Source organism: Elephantulus edwardii, unplaced genomic scaffold (assembly GCF_000299155.1).
Source record: "Elephantulus edwardii isolate Elephantulus edwardi_28Jun2011 unplaced genomic scaffold, EleEdw1.0 scaffold00402, whole genome shotgun sequence".
Lineage (NCBI taxonomy): Eukaryota > Metazoa > Chordata > Mammalia > Macroscelidea > Macroscelididae > Elephantulus > Elephantulus edwardii.
This window is the reverse complement of record NW_006400152.1, coordinates 1,174,206-1,182,393: the sequence shown is the minus strand read 5'-3', so window position 1 is coordinate 1,182,393 and position 8,188 is coordinate 1,174,206.

The window sequence follows — 8,188 nt, the reverse complement described above, 5'->3', positions numbered from 1 at the left end:
GAGAATCTCTTTAAGCCTATTTCTAGTGTCTCTGTTAATTTTATTATAGAAGTTTAACGCTTTTACTTTGAGATGACTGAATTTTCACATACATTTAATTCCTCTTTCTCACGAATTTCAAAGCAGATCACTTTATAGGAAGTGAGTGATGCCCAGTTGGAAGATTAGGTTTTTTGTTGCTGTCTGTATAAAATAAATTGATCTTGGCACACTTGTCCTTTAACCAGACTCCAAGTCATTTCTAACTTTCAAGAAGGTTAGTTTTGAACTGACATGAAATTGCTGAGGACACATCAGCTACCCAAATTTGTTTATACAGGTCTAATCTTAAAACGTAAGCAAATAATTTAGAAGTGTCAATTATTTATTATAAAGATAAAATAGTAAAAAAGAAGAGACAAACTGGAGCTATATAGAAATAGATAATGTAGTTAATAATATTGAACATTTGATTTCATACTCACAGAGAGGTTATTTCCAAAAAAGAAACAATTCTATAATTAGGTTAAAGACACTGAATATATATTTTAAAGTTGATTGCTAACAAAACAAATAAGGATATAATCCAATAAAATGGGTGCAAGCAAATAGCAAATTGGAGCTTTAGAATTTAAGGAAAGCAAAAATATACTTTTTTGAACAAATGAAAGCTAATAATCATCTATCTTAATTTTTCCTCGTAATTTCCTCATGATTATTTATTATTTTTGTAATCACTTTTCTATTTTTCTCTTTCATTCATATAACACGCGTATGTGGAGTATATCTATTACGTCTCACATTTCTAATACATTCTTTTATGTACTGTGTTTATCCTTGTTCTGTTTCCATACTTAATCATTCATTTTTTCTGAGTGAGTTTCATCAGCACTAGTCCACTCTTCACCTATGTATTATTTGCTCTTAAACCTTCAGTCAAGTTGAAAAGGCTTATATTACTACTTGAATTTTCTTTCAAAACTGTGGAAGTTATTTGGAAAGTTAACAGAATACAACTCAGTGTGTCAATAGGATACACTTTTGCAGTAAAGTGAGCTTCTGAAGTGTGCTCAGAGGCCCTCCATTAAGGCAATGTTACACAGTTCTTGTTGTTATGTGCGGTCGAGTCCTTTGCGACTCATAGCGACCCTATGCACAACAGCCCTAAACCCTGCTCTATCCTGCGCCAACTGCACCGCCTCTGACACACCCATCCCGATTACCCCAGTCACCGAATCAATCCATCTCATAGAGGGTCTTCCCCTCCTGCACTGTCCCTCCACCCTCCCAAGCATGATGTCCCTCTCCAAGGACCCGTCCCTCCTGGCAACATGTCCAAAGTATGCCAGACGAAGCCCCAGAATCCTTGCCTCCAAGGAGTTGCTTGGTTTAATCCTCTCCAAGATGAATCTGTTCTTAGTCTTGCCAATTATGGCTTGTCCCTCTTAGTCATCCAGCAAGCTTGGGCGAAGGCCCTTATTTTGGCTTGGTGGGCCACCTCTGTGTCAGTTAGTCTCTGGTTCTCTACTGTGACGTCTCTGTCAACAATTTATACAGGAGTCTCTGACCCCCAAAGGATATGTAATACATTCTCTGCTTCATCTTCCTTACTGACAGCAAAATTTTTGGCCACTTGATTTTAAAAAGAAGGATTTAAAAATTTCTGCCGAAATTTCTGTTTTTTTTTTTATATTTATGAACAAGATATTTATATTTATTTTAATGTCTACCTCTAGTTCCTGAAGTTCTGTAAATCTATTTTAAATATTTTATCAGAATGATCCTTGACAACAAGAGGATTAACTTTTGAGGGAAAACTATTACATATATCATGTGTTAAATTTTAAAAATCTTCATGAAGAGTTTAAATTCTTAAAAAAAGTAAAAAGAAGTCATTTTTGAGAGGGGGTAAAATTATCTAGAATACCTCCTACTCCACCCTTTCCCTTGTCACCATGTGAGTAACGTAAGCAGAATTGTTCATTTAGGTACAACTGGGATATTAAGACTCTGAACAGAGTTTTGGAAACAACTTTGGGAAAGAAGCTGAATTACAATCCTAAAGGTACAGGGTTTAAATCTACCAGCAGTAATCTACTCTTTTAGGATTAACTGCCTCTGAAATCCCACTGGAGGTCAACTATGGATTGATTCTGGCTTGACAGTACACAACAACAATAACAACCTGAGACTGTTTTGTTGTTTTTAGGTGCCATTAAATTATGGATGACTCATACCAATCACTTGCTGCAGAGAGTCAAGGACTGCAGCCTTTAATATGGATTGAGGCTCAATATGAAGAAGACAAAGATCCTTTCCACTGGGACAATTGGCAGCATCAGGATGGATGGTGAAAAGATTGAGATTGTTAACAACTTTAGTTTGCTTGGCTTCACATCAACACTCTTGACAACAGCAGCCAAGAAATTAAAAGATGTATTGCTATGGGAAAGTCTGCTGTTACGGACTTCTCTAAAGCACTGAAGAGCAATGGTGTCACTCTGGAGACTAAGGTGCATCTGATACAGGCCATGGTTTTTGCAATCACTTGTTATTCATCTGAAAGTTGGACAATGACTAGGGAGGATAGAAGGAGAATTGATGCCTTTGAGCTGTGGTGCTGGAGAAGAGTATTGAATATACCATGGACTGCTAAGAAAACAGATTCATCTTAGAGGCAAGGATTCTGAGGCTTTGTCTAACATACTTTGGACATGCTGTGAGGAGGGATCTGGTCCTTGGAGAGGGACATCATGCTTGGGAGAGTGGAGGGATGGCACAAGAGGGGAAGACCCTCCATGAGGTGGATTGATTCATTCACCAGGGTGATTAGGATGGGAGTGTCAGAGGCAGTGCAATTGGCACAGGATAGAGCAGAGTTTAGGGCTGTTGTACATATGGACACTATGAGTCACAAGCGTCTTGGCAGCACATAACAATAAGAACATACTAACCCTATCGACAACAGATCTGAATCTTGTCCTGTTCTGTACTATTCTCATAGTCTTTGACAGGCTATTGTTATGGTTACAATGTCAATCCATTTTGTGGGGGCTCCTCTTCTCTAACTTTGCCCTTTTCCCAGAATGATATTTTTTCCCTTATTACAAGAAGTTGTGATGCAATCCCGAAGGCACATGGTGCAAATCCACCAGCTTCTCCGTGGAAAAAAGATAGGCAATCTCCTCGTGTGAAATTAAATGCTTCTGAAAACCCACTGGAAGGTCAGCTATTGGTTCCAACTCAATGATACAAAACAACAACAATCATCCTTATACATTGTCTAACTTTCAGATGCATAGAAAGTCATGGAAAAGGTCATGGCTTGGATATGGTATACCTTAGCTTATAAATTGACATCATTGCTCTTTAACTCTTTGGAGAAGTGTATTTATCCAAGAAACATGTCTTTTTCTTTCTTTGCTGGATGCTGATTGTGGATCCAAGTAAAATGAAATAGTTGGCAACTTCAATCATTTCTTTATCTATCACAATATTGCCTATTTGTTTAGTAGTAAGGATTTGGGGGTTCTTGATGTTGAACTGTAATGCACATTGAAGACTGTGGTCCTTAAACTGCAGTAAATGTTTCAAGTCATCTTCAATTTCAGCAATCAAAGTTTGTCATCAGCATAGAGTAGGTTGTTGAAAAATCTTCTATTTCTGATGCCATATCGTTTTTCATATAGTCCAGTTTCTTGAATGATTTGTTCAGCATGTATATTTAAAAAGAATGGACAAATACAAATCTGGGGTTGGAGAGATCATATTAAATCTATGACCACACAGGTGATCTGAGGAGGAGACTACAGCAACTTTGCTGTTATTGTTTGGATTGGTTTGTTTGGTTGTTGGTTGTTGGTGTTTGGTGTTTTGTTTTTTTTTAATTACTTGTTTTTGGTTTTTCTCTTTTTTAATGTGTGTACCGTCAAATCAGATCTGACTGGTACAGGAGGAGATTGTACCTCCTTCTTCAGCAGAGCATCTGGGGGATTCGAACCTCACATCTCTGGGATTGCACTGCAGCTTCTTGCCACTAGGCCACCAGAGGTAGCCTATTTTTTTTTGTTTGTTTGTTTTTTAAAAGGAAGTGTCCCTAAAGCCCACATCCAAAGGATAATGATGAACAAGATATAATACAAGTCTTCAAAGGATTAAAGTTTAGTATAGTTAGATTATACAATTAGAGGAAACAAAAATGGAGCAAGATACATGTTGTACACCATGCAGTTCACCAAAAATTCAAGGAAGGAATAGAAGTTGGAAAGAAAAGGAACTTTCACCAGAACCAAAAGAGACAAGACTTTCTCTAAAGTCAGTTCTCTGATTTCAAACTTCTAACACTCTTAACTGTGAGAAAATATAATTTTTTTTCTTGTTGTTTTTGTTATGTGTTGTCAAGTCATATCAACTCATAGTAACCCTATGTACAATAGGTCTGAACCCTTCTCTGGCTTGAACCAATTTTGTTGTCTCCAGCACATCTAACCCTATCACCCCAGGTATGAGTCAATCCATCTTATCTAGGGTCTTTCTGTCTTGTGCTGTCCCTCCACCCTTACAATAATGATGTTCTTCTCCAAGTACTTTTCCTCTCCTGGCAACAGGCCCCAAGTATTTGAGATAGAGCTTCAAAATCTTTGCCTGCAAGGAGCAACTTGGTTTCATCTCTCCAGGCAAACTCGTTAGTTCTCTTGGCAGTCTATGGCATGTTCAATACTCTTCTCTAGAGCTACAAATCAAAGGCATCAATTCTTCTCTATCATCCTTATTCATTGTCCACCTTTCTGAAATATAGCAAGTAATTGCAAAGACTGTAGTTTGGATCATGCATACCTTAGCTTCTGGTGTAAGATTGTTGCTCTTCAGTACTCTGGAGAAGTCCCTGATAGCAGATTTTTCCCAATACAATTAATCTTCAATTTCATGACTATTGATGTCAAGTATGTTGATTGTGTAACAAAGTCAGCTGGAACTGTAAACAATCTCAGTTTCTATCTATCTATGTATATTTATCATGGTATTGTCAATTGGCCCAGTGGTAAAGAATCATTGCTTTCTTGATGCTGAGGTACAATCCATATTGAATAATGTCATCTTTGACCTTTTTTAGCAAACACTTCAGGTCCTCCTCCATTTCAGCAAGTAAAGTTGTCGATAAGTCTTTCTCCAATTCTGTTGCCATGTTCTTCCTCATAAAGTCTATTTTTGTGAATTACATATTCCACATACATATTGAAAAGGTATGGACACAAGATGCATCCTGAAACACTCTTTGCTGATTTTGAAACATGAATTTTTTCCTTGATCTGTTATGATGACTGTCTCCTGGTTCAAATATAGATTTTGCATAAGCACAATCCCATTTTTCTCAATGTTTGCCACAATTTGCTGTGATCCATACAGTCAAATGTCTTTGCATAGTCAGTATTCTAATATTATTGATTTAATTACAACTAGTTCTATTGTAATATTGCCTCTTTCATTTCTTTTTTTAATTATGTGTATTTTTGCTTTTGTTAATTTACCAATGGTTTACATATTAATTCTTTCAAAGAACCAGTTCCTGGTCTTTTTGATTATTTGTTTTCTGTTTTCTATCGCACTGATTTCAGTCCTGGTTATATATATATATATATATTTCTTCTAGAGTTTGCGAGATTAACTGCTCCTTCTTTTTCTGTTTGTACAGTGTGTTCGGAACTTACATTTGTTCCTTTCTTCTTTTTTTTTAAGTGTTTCCTTACCACTATAAACTTCTCCCTAAGAAGTGTCTTAGCTCTGTCCCAGAGGTTTTGATATGTTGTGATTTCATTTACATTTATTTCAAGGAATTTGCTTCATCTTAATTTTTTGTAAGAATCTTTTTTTAAAATTAGTTTATCTCAATTTTTATTTCTTCTATAACCCTATAATGATCCAGCAAAGTTCTATATTGCATCTATTTGGCTATTCATTATTCTTTAATCTTTTTTAAGCAAACGTTCAGCTTTATCTCATTGTGGTCTTAATTTTTTTTTTAATTATTTCAATACGGTGTTTTGTTTTGTTTTTAATTTGTTCAGGCTTATATTGTGTCCTAACATGTGGTCTATTCTCGACAATGTACATGTTTACTTAAGAAGAAATTAAATTGCGTTTTTGTTGGGTGAATTACCTGAATCATGTATGAGGTCAAGTTGGCTAATTTTAGAGTATAGTTCTTCTGTTGTTGTTTTTGTTGTTAAGTGCTGTTGAATTGTAGATGACTTATAGCAACCCTATAAACAAAAGACCTGAACACTTGTATAACTTTCATCATTTCTCCAAGTTTACAGCTTCCAGAGGCAAGCTATTTCAGAAGATGATGCCACTCCTGCGTCCACGCTTGTTTTAATCAGGAAGCTCCACAAAACACTGTCCACCATGGATAACCTTTATCACATTTGATGCATCAGTGTCACAGTGTTCAGCATCACAGCAACCATGACTTGCTTCTGTACAGCAAATGGACAGACCAGTGCTATGCCACTTCGAAGAATGTTTGAAGAAAAACAATTAAAATCATGCCTGAGGGCTGCAGATTTCTCTCATTGTTGTTGTTGTTAAGTGCTGTTGAGTCATAGATGACTCATAGTGACCCTATGAACAAAAGATCTGGACAGTTGTATAACTTGTAAAACTTAGTTCTACATTTTCACCAAATTTCTATTAACTGTCTTTTGATGACATTGATGTATTGAAGTCTTCTACTATTATTGTGGTGCTTATTTCTTTTTTCAAGTCTGTTAATATTTGTTTTATGTATTTTGTAGGTCTATCACTTGATGCATAACTACTAAGTAAGGCTATATCCTTTGTCCTATCATGCCTTGGATCATCGTCTACGTGTCCTACCTTGTGTCTTATGGTGATGTTCACCTTGAATCCTATTTTATGGGAGAATAGTATTGCCACTCCTACTTTTTAGTGGATGTCATTTGCTCATTATATTTTTTCTAAGTTTTGATTTGTAGTCTACCTCCTTATTTCTTAGATGTTTTCCTTGTAGGCAACATACTAATGGACTTTGTCTTTTTATCCATTCCCTTACTGTTTTTTCTCATCATTTGTGTCATAAAGCCATTCTTATTAAATGTGACTACTGACAGGCCAGTTTTTGTCATTGCCATGTTGCTACATTCCTATTTTATTTGTTTCCTGTTAATTTTTTGCTGTCTCTGTGTAAAGAACTTCAATTAGTTTTCTTATAGAGTTGATTTTGCTTCACAAAATCCTTCTTCTTGTTGTTGTTCTTATTATGTGCCATTGAGTTGAGTCACCTCTGGCTCATAGTGACCCAGTGTATAACAGCTCCGAATCTTGTCCTATCCTGAGCCAATTTCATTGCCTCTGACATTACCACCATTACCCCAGCCATTGAATCAATCCACCTCATCTAGGGATGAGATGCACTGTCCCTCCACCCTTCCAAACATGAAGTTCATCTCATGGTCTAGTCCCTCCTTGCAGCATGCCCAAAGTATGTCAGATGGAGCTTCAAAATCCTTGACTCCAAGGATCATACTGGCTTCACCCTCCCCGGAATGAACCTGTTTGATCTTTTAGTAGTCCATGGTATGTTTAATACACTTCTCCAGCACCACAAATGAAAGACATCAATTCTTCTTCTGTCATCCTTAGTCATTGTCCTGTTCTCTTCTTCATAGCAAATAATTTCAAAGGCTATAGCCTTCATCAGGCACACCTTAGTTTTTAGACTTACTTTTCACACTTCAGTTCACCGGAGAAGTCACTGACAATAGATTTTCTTGATGCAATTCATCTTTTTATTATTTCCTGGCTGCTGGTATCAAGAGTATTGATTGTGGAGACAAACAAATTGAAGCTGTTAACAATCTCAGTCTCTTCACCATCTCTCATGATGCTGTCAATTGACCCAGTGGTGAAAATGTTTGTTTTGTTGATGTTGATGTTGAGTTCAATCCATATTGAAGGCTGCAGTACCTGACTTTCTGTAGTAAATGCCTCAGGTTCTCTTCACTGTGAGCAAGGAAAGTTATGTCATCTGCATAACACAATTTGTTGATGAGTCTTCCTCCAATCCTGAAGCCACATTATTCCTCATTAAGTCCAGCCTCCTGGAAGATCTATTTGCATAGAGATTGAAAAGGAATGGAGATAGAATGCATCCCTAGCATATACCTTTCTTTTTTTTAATTATTATTAT